Source organism: Gopherus flavomarginatus, chromosome 1 (genome assembly GCF_025201925.1).
Source record: "Gopherus flavomarginatus isolate rGopFla2 chromosome 1, rGopFla2.mat.asm, whole genome shotgun sequence".
NCBI lineage: Eukaryota > Metazoa > Chordata > Testudines > Testudinidae > Gopherus > Gopherus flavomarginatus.
This window is the reverse complement of record NC_066617.1, coordinates 214,310,221-214,324,660: the sequence shown is the minus strand read 5'-3', so window position 1 is coordinate 214,324,660 and position 14,440 is coordinate 214,310,221. Positions and strand designations below refer to the sequence as shown.

Below are 14,440 nucleotides of genomic sequence, written 5' to 3'. Positions count from 1 at the left end.
GGTCAGGAGCAAGGTTAGCAGTGAGTCGGTGGAGCGGTTTGCTTAACTCCCCGCAGGACGGCAACCAGGGGCGACAGAAGCCAATTAATTTTAAGAAACCTCGAAGTTGTTTCTTGGTGTTCGGTAGAGGGCAGTTTTGAATAGTCTTTATGCGGGCTGGGTTCATCTGTCTTCCCTCTGGGGTTAACAGGAAGCCCAGATATCGGACCTTTTGTGAGACCCACTGAATCTTTTTAGGGTCTACCTTGTGGCCTCTGGTGTGTAGGTATAATAAAAGTGCCTTACCATCGATGCGGAGGGCAGCTTTTTCGCGATTACCTAATAGGATGTTATCTACGTATAGGACCAATGTGGATCCCTGCGGACTGGTGAAACCTTCCAAGTCGTGGCGGAGGCACTGGCTGAAAATCGTGGGGCTGTCTCTGTAGCCTTGAGGAAGTCGTTGCCAGACATAACTTTGTCCCTTCCAGGTGAAACCAAAGAGATACTGAGAGTCTGGGTGCACAGGAATGCTGAAAAAAGCTGATTTTAAGTCAATAACAGTGAACCACTCAGCATCCCAGGGGATTTGGCTGATGATAGTAGCTGGGTCAGGAACTACTGCATGAAGAGGGACCACATACTGATTAACAACTTGTAGATCCTGTACAAAGCGCCAACGAACAGGGTCTCCGTCCTTTTTAGGAGGCTTTTTGACAGGCAGTATAGGGGTGTTACAGGGAGTGCGCTGAGGGCGGACTAGCTTTTGTGCAATGAATCCCTCGATAATGGGGCGGATGCCCTCCCGGGCTTCCAGCGACAGGGGGTATTGAGGGACTGACGGGGGGGGGTTAAGGAAGGCTTCACCTGAATCCTTACGGGCTCTGCCGAAAGGAGCAGGCCAACATCAGTGTTAGAAATTCCCCAGAGGGTTGAAGGCAAGTCAGTGAGGTCAGGGGAGAGAGAGGGGGGTGTTTCCCAATTACCCTGAGTAGGGGCCGAATCTCCTAACACTGTCATCAATAATCCTACCCCTTCAGGAGTGCAGGTTAAAGTAGCCTCAAGCTTACAGAGTAAATCCCGGCCCATCAAAGGGATCGGACAAGCTGGGGAAAAAAGAAAACGGTGAGGAAAACATTTATCAGCATAAATAACATTCAAAGGCAAAGTGAGTCCCAGAGACTGTGGGTTGCCCTCCACCCCAGTCGCAGTTTTAACCTCAGAGGATAGCCAGGGAGAGGGGGCATGATTTAAAAGAGACAAAGTAGCCCCAGTATCAATGAGGAAAGAGACAGGCAGTCCCTGGACTGAAAGGGTTAAACGAGGCTCTTTGCTGGGAGGGGAGAAAGTGAGAAAGGAGCCGGCTAAAGACATTAAGGAAATAAGACCATCACATTGTTTGTCTTCGCCCCCGGGGTACCGTCATTGAGGAGGCTGAGTTTGCTGCGGCTGCTGCTGTTTCCCGTAGTTGATCCAGGCCTGGGGAATGGGCTGAGCTGGTGGTGCACCTGTAAAGGCATCTCTCTAACTATACTTTTATTACTCGCAAGAGATTTGACGGGGACATCCTCTGGGCTATTCTCAGGGGGGGGGGCATGCACCCTGCTGTATCTGTTTGGACATTAGCCTAGTAACTACTCCTCCCGAGGTTTGCCCCTCCATTTCCTCCTCATCCTTCTGCAGAAATTCCAATTTGGGATTCTGCAGATTCCCCTCTGCTACATGGAGAGAGTCCCCCTGCGGAGGAATAGGGGCAGGTGCAGAGGGGACCAGCTGACGAGTCAAAACACGCCGTGGTCTACACCCTTCATTGAAATAACCTGGAGGGGGTTCACTCTCGGGAGAGTACCTGACTGCCATAATTTTTAAAGATTTCCACAGCTCTGCTGCTGTGTTCCAACAAAGCCAGTAACATAACTGTCCCGGATGGTCTTTTTGATCTGGCTCTTTACTCCTCTTAAGGCAGCCTGTTCGAAAGAGCCATACGAAGGCCACCTCATCTCCGGGTCGGCCAATACCGCGGTATACCCAGTCCAATTTCTTACACATAGTGTGTACAACTTCTTTCTAGACATTCCTGTCTGTACTGGGAGTTTCCCTTTGTTCCATAACTTATTTACAATCCCCAACGGACTCTCAAGAGGCACGCTAGTCCCTTGACCCATGGTGTCTGACAGGAGCCCTCCAACTGGCGTTTACCCTGCTGTCCAATACACGACCCCTCAATATTGAATTGGCTGGGAGAAATCTCCTGTGGCGCCTTGCCAATTCATATATGAGTGGTCTGACCACTGGACAGAGGTACCGCACCAGAAGGAATCCCGGACGAGCCCCCAAATTGTTAGGTAATAAAGCAAGTCCTCACTCACCTCTCCAGCACCCGAGTTCGTGCGGAGTTGGTATGGGGCACACAATTCTGTCAGAGACCAGACACCAATGCGTTGATCAACGGGCTCACACTATCCTTAGCTCTAAAAAGCTTTAGATTAAGTGTGGCCCCTTTATTAGGGGTGAGCATCAATATTTATACACAGAAGTAAACAAAGTGATTAACAAAAGATAATGGTCATGCATAATTAATCAAGATTTTACAGGAAAAGCAAGTTAACAAGTAAATGCATAGAGATAAAGGCTAATGGCTACTAGGGAAAGGGGGTGTCATGAGTAGTTTGCAGGTCAGTGCTTTGTTCAAAAGGGTTCAGGAAGGATTATGCAGAGACAGTCAGTCTGGGTGTGTTTTGGCTCCCCAAAGTTCACCAAAAGTTTAGACCCAACACTTAGACATAGCCTGGATGTGAGGACATGGAGATGTTCAAGCTGAAGATGATGCCCAAGTTACAGACTTAAGTAACTGGCGAGTTCAGACCAATGGTCCATCTAGCTCAGTCTCCTGCCTTCCAACAGTGGCCAGTGCCAGATGCTTCAGAGGGAATGAACAGAACAGGGCATCATCAAGTCGCACCTCCTCTGTTGTCCAGTCCCAGCTTCTGGCAGTCAAAAGTTTACGAACACCCGTAGCATTAACCAAGATGCCATTCAGCATCCCTGAATGATCTTGGCTAATACCCATTGATGAACTTCTTCTCCATAAATTTATCTAAATCTTTTTTTGAACCCAGTTATACTTTTGGCCTTCACAGCATCCCCTGGCAATGAGTTCTACGAGTTGACTGTGTGTTGTGTAAAGAAGCACTTCCTCACTTGTTTTAAACCTGCTGCTTATTAATTTAATTGGGTGACCCTAGTTCCTGTTATGTGAAGGAGTAAATAACACTTCCCTATTCACTTTCTCCACACGGTTCATGAGTTTATAGACCTCTATCACATCCTCCCTTAGGTTTTTTTTATAAGATGAACTATCCCAGTGTTTTTAATCTCTTGTCACATGGAAGCTATGCCAACCCCCTACTAATTTTGTTGTCCTTTTCTATACCGTTTCCAATTTGATGTGGGGTGACCAGAACTGCAAGCAGTATTCAAAGTGTGGATGTACCATGGATTTATATAGCGGCATTATATTTTCTGTTTTCTTATCTATCCCTGTCATAAAGGTTGCTGAACATTGTTAGATTTTTTGACTGCTACTGCATGTTGAGTGTTTTTTTCCCAGAGAATATCCACAATGACTGCAAGATCTTTCTTTAGTAATGGCAGCTAATTTAGACCCTGTTATTTTGTATGTGTAATTGGGATTGTTTTCCAGTGTGCATTACTTTGCGCTTATCAGCATTGTATTTCATCTGCCATTTTATTGTCCAGTCACCTCTGTATGTTTTCATGGTGATCTTAACTATCTTGGACTTCACCATCTTGGCTAATGTAGTTACATTTGTTCACTTAAATTTGTTGCTGATTATGCGCTATATGTATCTTATGACTTTTAAAACAAACTTTGTATTTGTGGATAATCTAAGCACTATACCCATATTTACAGACACTTTTCTTAATCTGTGTATTATATAATGTTTTAGCATTAGCTTTAATACAGTTTATCTGCAAACTTTTCCACCTCACTGTTTACCACCTTTTCCATATAATTTATGAATATACTGAACAACACATTGCCAGTACAGATCTTTGGGGGACCCTGCCATTTACCTTTTTCCATTGTAAAAACTGAACCTTTATTTCCTGTCTTTTACCCAGTTACTGATCTATAAAAGACATTATATCCTATTCCGTATTTGCTTAGTTTGACAAGACCCCACACCGAAGACTCTTGAGCAAAGACTTTGACAGTTCAAGTACACTGTATCAAGTGGATCACCTTTATCCACGTGCTTGCTCACGCCCTCAAAGATTGGTGAAGCTTGATTTCCCTTTACAAAAGGAATGTTGACTCTTCCCCAGAATATCATGTTAATCTATGTTGCCTGTTAATTCTGTTCTGTACTATAGTTTCAACCAGTTTGCATATTATGGAAGTTAGGTTTACTGGCCTGTAATTCTCAGGATTGCCTCTGGGGCCTTTTTTAAAAAGTCAGCATTACATTGGCTATCCTCCAGTCATCTAGTACAGAGTCTGATTTATGCAATGGGTTACATACCACAGTTGGTAGTTCTGCAATTTCATGAGAGTTCCTTCAGAATTTTTGGGTGAGTACCATCTGGTCCTCATGATTTATTACTGTTTAATTTGTCAAATTGTTCCCAAACCATCTCTATTGACACAACAATCTTACACAGTTGTTCAGATTTGTCACCTAAAAAGAATGGCTCAGGTATGGGACTCTCCCTCACACTCTCTGCAGTGAAGACAGATGCAAAGAATTCATTTAGCTTCTCTGCAATGGCCTTGTCTTCCATGAGTGCTCCTAATCATCCTTTGGCTCCCTGATTTTGTGGCAGGCTTCCTGCTTTTGGTGCATTTCTGATGATGGTGGTATCCACTGTGTGTGTGTGTGCGTGAGAGAGAGAGAGGGGGGGGGGCGGGGGAAGGTAGTTGGGAGGTCTTGTGAAAGTTGTGGAAAACTAGGAGCATTCTTTTAACTATTTTTAGCTTTAGGAGTTGGCTAGACAAGGAGAGGTCAGATTAACTTTAGACCAGGGGTCGGCAACCTTTTGGAAGTGGTGTGCTGAGTCTTCATTTATTCACTCTATAAGTTAAGGTTTCGCGCGCTGGTAATACATTTTAACATTTTTAGAAGGGCTCTTTCTATAAGTTGATAATATATAACTAAACTATTGTTGTATATAAAGTAAATATGGTTTTTAAAATGTTTAAGCAGCTTCATTTAAAATTAAATTAAAATGCAGAGTCCCCCAGACGAGTGGCCAGGACCAGGCAGTGTGAGTGCCACTGAACATCAGCTCGCATGCCGCCTTCGGCACACGTGCCATAGGTTGCCTACCCCTGCTTTGGACAGAAGGAGACAGGTCTGGAGTAGAGAGGTAGCTCTGTAAGTTATCAGAATAAAGGTGGAAGTTTAATTTGTGTTTGTCGGTGAGATTACCCAGCCCAAAAAAAAGTGCATAGGGAGAAGAGCTAGGGACCAAAGACAGAGCCTTGTGGCAACTCTGAGATAGCATCCTGCTTTCTGTCTCTAAGGTGTTTGGCTGGCTGACTTTTGCTCATATGCTCAAGGTCTAACTGATCACAGTATGTGGGTTCAGGAAGGAGTTTTCCCTGAGGCCAGATTGGCATGACCTTGCTGGTGGAGTTTGCTTGTGGAGCAGGTCACTTGCTGGGAACATGTGGGTATATCTCACTTAATCATTCCTGGCCATATCAGGGCCTTCAGGCATTGGTGCACCACAGTCTCTGCCTGTAGCACAATATTAGTTTAGTCTCCTGTGAGCAGTAATATTTTTGTCTAATTTTGTTTGTTGTGGTTTAGTGTGCAGGTGCTGGGTGGTGTTGGCCTCTCATATCTGAGGATGTCAGATTAGATCATCTGATGGTCTCTTCTGGCCTTAAACTCTGATGACTTTCACAGAAAGTTGGAGGGTGGATGAAGAGGATACTGTGAAAGACACACTGAAGGAGCAATTAGAGCAGTAAGAAGAGAATCATGAAAGGACAGAGAAACCAAGGGAGGGCAAGATTTCAAGAAGACCATGGTTGAGTGTCAGCACGAGCTGACAGGTCAAGGAGGATGAGGATGGAGTACTGGTTCTGAGTTTAGTTAAGGACAGTGGTCTCAGAACTGTGGAGCGTACCCCCCCCAGGGGGATGTGGAGGAATGTTTGGGGAGCCGCAGCCAGGGTCAGCCCCCACGGGGGGTGAGGAGGGAGTGCTGCCGTGGCCCCAGCTGCGACCCTCTTACCCTTTCTATGCACCCCCCAGGAGCCACAGCCCCACTCTCATGTGGGGTGTGTGTGCTGCTGACAGGGATATGGGGGGGTAAAACTGGGAGAAGTTTGGGGACCGCTGAGCTAGGAAGAGGTCATTAGAGACTTTGGCGAGAACAAGTTCAGTGGAGTGCCAGAGGCAGAATCCAGAGTGGAGAGCATCTAGGATAGAACTAAAGAGGAGGAACTCCTGACAGCTATTGTAAAGAGCGTGTTCAGTGAGCTTAGATATGAAAGGAAGAAGGGCTATCTGAAGAGGCCAATAGGATAAGAGTGAGTTTTTTAAGATGGAAGCATGATTGTGTTGTGATGGGAAAGACCCAGAAGAATGTGATGTTAAGGAGAAGATTAAGGGAGGGAATGAGAGTAGGCATGAGGGAGATCAGGAGATGGAATGGGGGTACTGAGGCAAATGGAGGGGTTAGAGGAGGCGAGCAGAAAAGAAACTTTGTCATGGGGAAAGGGAAAGCAAGCTGAGGGGAGGGCAAAGGTTACGTTGTGTTCTGCCAATTTATTCTGAGAAAACTGGCAAGATGCTGTACAGAGAGAAGTGGAGACAGGAGGGTGAGGGCTGGTCCACACTGGGGGGGGGAAATCGATCTTAGATACGCAACTTCAGCTACGTGAATAACGTAGCTGAAGTCGAATATCTAAGATCGGATTACTCACCCATCCAGATGGCGCGGGATCGATGTTCGTGGCTCTCCGTGTCGATTCCGGAATTCCGTTGGGGTTGATGGAGTTCCGGAATCGATATAAGCGCGCTCGGGGATCGATATATCGCGTCTAGATTAGACGCGATATATCGATCCCCGAGCAATCGATTTTAACCCACCGATACGGCAGGTAGTCTGGACGTACCCTGAGAGGGGTTTAGGGAGTGAGTTAAAGGCATTAAATTTTAGTCAACTTTAAAATGAACAGTCTAAGGTTCTTGTTTTGCATTTTGTTCAAAACTGGTCACATTTGCAATAAAATAACATAATGACCAAGCAAAAGCATCAGTGATAACTTGGATGTACAGTAACTCCTCACTTGTCATTGTCCCGGTTAATGTTGGTTCGTCGTTACGTCGCTGATCTGTTAGAGAACATGCCTGTTTAAAGTTGCGCAATGCTCCCTTATAACTTGGCAGCTGCCTGCTTTGTCCACTGCTTGCAGGAAAAGCAGCCTGTTGGAGCTAGCTGGTGCGGGCTTGGAACTGGGGTGGGCTGGCAGCCCCACTACTGAGGGAGCTTGTTGGCACAGCAGCTGCTGTCTCAACTTGCTGATCTTTTTAAAAAGGCAGTGTACTTAGAGTGGGGTCTACGTACCTAAAGGGGCAATACATGTCACTCACACACGGTGTGTGTCTTTCTCACGCACACACACGCCCCCCTGGTACTTTGGGAAGTGGAGAGAATTTTGCGCTCCAGTGGGATAGCCTGGGTTCTTCATCACATTCAATTTCCACAGGTGGGATATTTCCCAGTTTGCTGCCACTGCCATGTCTATTGTGTCTCCGCCCGCCATTTGTGCTGCCTTGTAGAGTGAGGCTACGTTAACAGCATGTGTTAACTAACCCTTGAGGGCTCAGCCAAGTGCTAGTTCATCATTTCACAGCAAGGCATTCTCTGGGAAATATCGCACCCTCTAACTCCACCACTTCGACCAAGCTTCACAATCATTATTGCTGTGTACCATATTACATTGTTTGTTTAAAACTTATAGTGTATCTCTGTCTATTATATCTATATAGCTATCTAATGTCTTTTGTCTGGCAGAAAGATTTCCCTGGAACCTAACCCCTGCATGCCCCCATTTACATTATTATGGGGAAATTGGATTAGCTTAACATCATTTTGCTTAAAGTCACATTTTTCAGAAATATAAATATAACGTTGAGAGAGGAGTTACTGTAATTGTTGTTGACAGTTCTTATATTTATCTACCAAAGATGCAACAGAGAGACAATCAAAACTTGTTATAAAGTCTAAACATTTTTTGTCCTTGTTTGTCATGGGATGTTGTCTTAATGATTGAAATGCAAGTAGTGCCCAACAGAAGAAAGAAGATAGGTACAATACACTCACCTTTTTGTGTCTTTCTGGTATACCTGAAAGTTCACACTTCAGTGTTTTGTTAAGCAATACATACTAGAAGCCAGTATAGTAGGTAAACTGTTAATTGACTTTTTAGGCTATTTCCTCTATATGGATGTGATTTGACGCTGGGAAGGTACAAGACCCTAATCTATCTTGGATTGTCAAGTACAGCTGATTGGAAAGGCGGGAAAAGAGCAAAAAATGTCAGATTTTTTTCCCTGTTGTATCTTTGTCAGACTTCTGAACTTTTCAAAATTTCCCAACCAGTTATATTGCCAAGAGTACTTCTGTGGGAGGCTGTCCCTTAGTAGATCTGAAAAACACAAAATGAAAGCATGGTATTATATTGTTTATCAGGCATGTGATTACGTCTTATTCAGTCTAAAATGTATATGTGCAATACTCCTTTTTTTTTATTTGAGATTGCCGCTATAAATTTTGCCCCAGGTGAAGAGAAATACCTTTAATTTCTTTCCATTGACACACATTTGGTAATGAAAGTCTAGGATAGACAAGAAAGGGTTTTCATAGTAGGTAGAAAGCACAATCAAAAATTTCAAAAATCTTTTAAATATTTGAAGGCTATTCTAGTAGGAGTGATTGTGTTAGGAAGCTCACTATTTTTAAAAAAGAACAAGAGTACTTTTGGCACCTTAGAGACTAACAAATTTATTTCAGCATGAGCTTTCGTGAGCTCATTTCTTCGGATGCATAGAATGGAACACACAGACAGGAGATATTTATACATACAGAGAACATGAAAAGGTGGAAGTATGCATGCCAACAGGAAGAGTCTAATAAATTGAGATGAGCTATAAATATAAATATCTCCTGTCTGTGTGTTCCATTCTATGCATCCGAAGAAGTGAGCTGTAGCTCACAAAAGCTCATGCTGAAATAAATTTTAGTCTAAGGTGCCACAAGTACTTCAGTTCTTTTGCGGATAAAGACTGACACGGCTGCTACTCTGAAAACTATTTTTTAAGTTGTTGTACACATTTTCCCACTCGCTTGTTTCTTTGCCAAACTTGTCTAACATCAGTTGCTTTTTTCCAACTTGCAAACTTTAGTTTGTTTTACTCACAGATATATGACCAAGGTCTAATATTTCTCTTCTTTTACAATCTAAACACCGCAACTCTAACTTTTTTCAGTCTCAATTTTAGAACAACTGAATCTCTTGTTTTCACCCACGTTAGCCAATAAGTGCAAACTCAGAACAGGAATGGTCAGAGTGCGTAACCCCTTACTTACCATAGATTTCTACACAGGATCTGTAGTTTTGGATTCTTTCCTCTGTTTTGTGAGTTGGAAAAGCAATTTATTAATATATAATTTATGTACTTTTTGCAGTGTACTAAGGCATACTGATGTCACCATAATGTCACAATTATGGCATCTGTATAGTTGAGGATGCAGTTTTTCCCTTCTCCGTTAACCAGGATCTCAAGGATCATTAAGGCTATCTATTGCTTCAACAACCCCCTAGATCCTCCACTGTAATATATAGGTTTTGAAGGAAGTCTGTTCTTCCATTTGCCTGAGGACTTTCTATTTAAAGAGGTGAGGCACTTGTCCCTTCAATCTTTGAATGTGCTTCCTTTTCAGCCATTCTGTCCCATTGTCTGTCGTGTGAGCCAGACCCAGGAATGGGAATTGAAATCTGGTCTTCCACTTGACAATTTGGAGCACTACCTGGTCCACTTTTTCACACTGTGATTTCATGGAATGGAAAAAGAGCATCTTACCGTAGGATACTGAAAGCTGTGAAGGTAATGGCATGTTGTCTAACAGTTCTTAAATATAGCAATACCGTACAAGATTCAGATTTTTTAAATCAACAGTTCTGACTTGGAAATGTTAGCTAAAATAAGAATTTCAGACATAGATTGTACTGCGGTTCATGGGCTCCTCCATATCAGTTTGGTTTCAAGGATCCGAAACAGTTGTTTGGAGAGCTAAAAGTAGTTCTGTTGCTGACATAAGCAGCATCAAGCTTCTCTGGATCCGTCTAGATCAACTCATATTCAGTGCTGTAGTCCAGTGTCATCAGTCGTGAAACCACTTTCAAAGTGGTTCTATGTCTGGTTCTATGGAGCAGAGCTTGCCAAAGAGGCGATGGTTTCCAGATCTGTCTGCTTAGGGTTTCCGGCTCTGTTGTCCATGCTCAATTTAAGTGGTATGGAAATCTATAGGTCTATATTGGTTGACAGTCTGGTGTTTAGGATCAGTCTCTGCACAGAGCATCTCCTTAACGTGACTCTGGATGGACATTGAGATCTGTGTGGAGATTTCTTGGTTTTCTTATTCATTCTCTTGGGTTAGATTTCAGTTTGGTGTTATACTAGACCAGCATTCACTTCACTCATGTCCAGTGCCAAACATACTCCCGCTACCTCCTTTGTAGTCCTGTAGTAGATTCATGATGACCCTCTGGATTACTGACTAGCTTCTGCAGCTTGCTTCCAGTACTAAACCACGAAGAGCACTTTTTGGAGTCCAATCCTGGAGCCTCTCTGGTATGGAGTGGGCAGCTATAGTCCCTAGCACCCTCCCAGAGTATGGAATTGGTCATTGCTGTTCCTGTGATGCTGAGCCCCACCTCGGTGTTAGAAAGCACCTCTTTGGATCCAGTGGAGCAGTCATGCTTTGTATTAGAGCGAGTCACAGCAGCTCTAGCTTTGATTATTTACGACAACTTGTTGGCAGACAATCTGTATCAGTTCCTTGTGCGTTTTTAAATTCAGCCGAGTGTTGCCTTATGGGAAGAAACACTAGTTTAGGAACCAATGGATTTACAGTTAAGGATAAAGACTTTCATTACAGGGGCTTATTGGTGTGTAAGGTTTATTCCTTAGCTATCAAGCAGTGCTGACCATGATTTTTTCACATGTGGCTTGCTACTGCTCAGATGTGTTATCCCTCAGAGGATTGATACAAGAGAATGCCTTTCCCATTGAGGTTCCACAAACAGCGCTTACTGACTTCCACCCAGCGAGAAGTATTCCTTTTACCTATGGAGTCTTGCCCGTTCAGTTGCATTGCAATTTGGAAACTGCCATTTCAGTCTGCACACTTGATGGTACAGCTTTGAAAGATGCCTACTTTCATGTTTTGATCTCTCTCATTTAATATAGCTCTGGCTAGTTTAATGGAAGACATCTACCAAATAACAGTGGTCTGTACTTAGGCATTCTTCTAGCACTATCAGTTTTCATCAAATGCTTGGATATCATAACTTTTTTCTGGGATGTTAGGGCATTAATATCTGTGTCTAGATTTTGGCTTTCAGGAATATGTTCACCTTTCAGTTCTTGGAACTTTGTATAAACAAAACATGGTTAATTTTAATCCCTACATGAAGGGATTGGGGTCATTGGAGCTCTAATGGGGCCCAAACCAGAAAACTTTCTTGCTGGAGGACAGGTTCTTAGTGCACCTGGGTGCAACCTTTCATGATACTACATTTTAGGCCTCTGTGTGGCTGCTGCTATGGATGTACAACTCCTGTCTTCGACTATGAACACCTGTGACATTTCAGGCCCTGTGAAATCTGTTTTATTATGATGGGTTTTTAGATTATTTTCCGATTTCTTTTTTTCCATTTTTAAAAAAGTCTTGTTTTTAATCAAAATTGACAACAATTAAGTGGCCTTACTATAAATTCAAAAGTGTTCAGAATTGGATTGCAGTGGGGAAAAGCTGATTTAAAAAAAACCCTACAATTTAAATAAAATATCCTGCAGATATACAGTATATGTAAAAGTAACACATTTTAAATCTTTGCTTTTTTAAAGTAGCACTCGATTAGTAAGACCAAACTAGCATTGACAAACAGTAATACAAGAAGTCCACAGAAGTAAGTCTCTTACAGTGTCAATGTAAGTGAATTCATATTTGAATAATTAAAAAACAAAAAAATGCACTAAACATAAAATTCATTTTTGTAGCAGTCACTGTTGCCATTTTAAATTAAACTCTGTCAAGCTTCTTATATTCTGAAGGAATGTTTAAATCAGGGGTCAGCAACCTTTCAGAAGTGGTGTGCCGAGTCTTAATTTATTCACTCTTAATTTAAGGTTTCAAGTGCCAGTAATACATTGTCATGTTTTTAGAAGGTCTCTTTCTATAAGTCTGTTGTATATAAAGTAAATAAGGTTTTAAAAATGTTTGAGAAGCTTCATTTAAAATTAAATTAAAATGCAGAGCCCCCGAGACTGTTGGCTAGGACCTGGGCAATGTGAGTGCTGCTGAAAATCAGCTCGCTTGCCGCCTTCGGCACACGTGCCATTGGTTGCCTACCTCTGGTTTAAATTAATTTCAAATTTGATTAAATTTCAGACCATCAAACCAACAGTTTATTGTTGAATAGCATTACAGATTGACAAACTTAAATGTCATTATTTTTGCTGTCTATGGCATACATCTCCATTAGCCTTTTAGTGTTATCCTCAGAAAGTGATTCCCTCTTGTCTGTAAGTAGACTTTTATATTTACTAACGCTTTTCTTTGTGTCTGAAAATCTGACAGGAAAGAAGATGCAAAGTAGAGCAGTGTCTGCTACTTTAGGCACTCATCCCTTTATAATCTTCCAAAAAAGAACTAGATAAGTTTGGAGGATAGGTCCATAGGTCCATCAATGGCTATTAGCCAGGTTGTGCAGGGATGGTGTCCCTAGCCTCTGTTTGCCAGAACCTGGGAATGGGCAACAGGGGATGGATCACTTGATGATTATCTGTTCAGTTCGTTCCATTTGGGGCACCTGGCATTGACCACTGTCGGAAGACAGGATACTGGGGTAGATGGGCTTTTGGTTTGACCCAGTATGGCTATTCTTTTGTTCTCACATTCTTATCTTCCAGTAAATGCCAGAGATCCAGTGGATCTGGCTTGGGCTCATTCTGAGTGCTGCACAGAAATACCAGCCATTGTTCACACAATTCTGATGAGGGTTGGGCAAGAGATGGTATATTGCTGTATTGATCAATGTTTTGCGTGTCTAGCGATTGCCAGAGATCAGACAAACGGATCAGGCAATACATATCTTTTGCTGGATGGACATCCCAGTGTTTGGAGAATTTGGTAAAAGCAAGCTGATAGGTTTCATGTAGATTGTCCAGGATGTATGTCTCTCTGTGTGTCTCTTTTTTTGAAGAAGTCTTCCTCTTGGATGTGGGTTTGGTGAAGAAACAAGTTTTGACTGTTCCAGAAATCAAGACCAACCTCAGGTCTTCCATAATACTGCTAGCTAAGGTAGCTGTAGGGCAGTGGGTACCCTCAAAGATGGTCGGTGCTGTTGTCAGTTTGGGGAAAGCTGTCTTAAGGCTCCATAATACCCTATGAGAATGTGGAGTGGTTTCAGCTCTCCATGAATAGAGCATCAGTCAAATAGTACTGATCTTCAACTCCAGGGGTGAAAAAAACTGTCATAACTTTTCTAGTTGTTTGTTACTGGAGGATTTCATTACAGAAACTTAAAATTCAGTAATGGAAAAATATCCAGCTTCAAAATCATTATTTAATGTTAAAGGGATTTTTTATTATACAGGCATAATATTACAGGTGCATTGCAATACACAATTAAATTTCCCAATGCATATTAAATATGAAATGCTTGATAAAATTAACACTTTATAGAATAGCTCCAGAATCCCAGTGTGGTGGATATTTTTTGGCTAAGGTTATTTTTAAGTTATAGCATATTAAACATTTTTTCTTAAATTATTTGTACTTTACATCATATAAGTGGTTAGTCTTTTGTGAAACTTTTTTCCTAGAGGCCAGTGTACGTGTTATAAAAAATCTGCTTAGGGATCTGTCGTCATAGTGAAAGAAAAAAACTTAGCTATGACAATATTTAGCACACTGCAGTCTTGAATATCTGTTGTCTCATCGATCACCACTATAATCTTTTCCCCATAAATTTGGCTAGCATTCACTGCTACCATATGCTCCTGATAAACATGTTGCAGGTGAATCTGTTGAATGCTGCTTCATTTTCAGGCAAACCTCCCCTCACCTCCGCCTGCAGTGTTTTAAGAGGGAAAAGTCAACACTATTTCATTTTTTTCCAATGGGATAACAGC

General features: G+C 42.4%; 1 protein-coding gene across 3 annotated transcripts in view; it reads left to right on the top strand.

Annotated features, from left to right (window-relative positions):
- The window catches only part of USP9X (ubiquitin specific peptidase 9 X-linked), a 221,787-nt gene that overhangs the window by 24,833 nt on the left and 182,514 nt on the right, over positions 1 to 14,440 (top strand). For 2 of the 3 annotated variants that reach the window (XM_050936447.1, XM_050936445.1), the window contains exon 2: positions 9,963 to 10,126. The exons of the other annotated variant lie outside the window; for it this stretch is intronic. The gene's annotated coding sequence lies outside the window, so the exon portion shown is untranslated. The remainder of the gene's footprint in view (positions 1 to 9,962; positions 10,127 to 14,440) is intronic. 3 annotated transcript variants of the gene reach the window in all.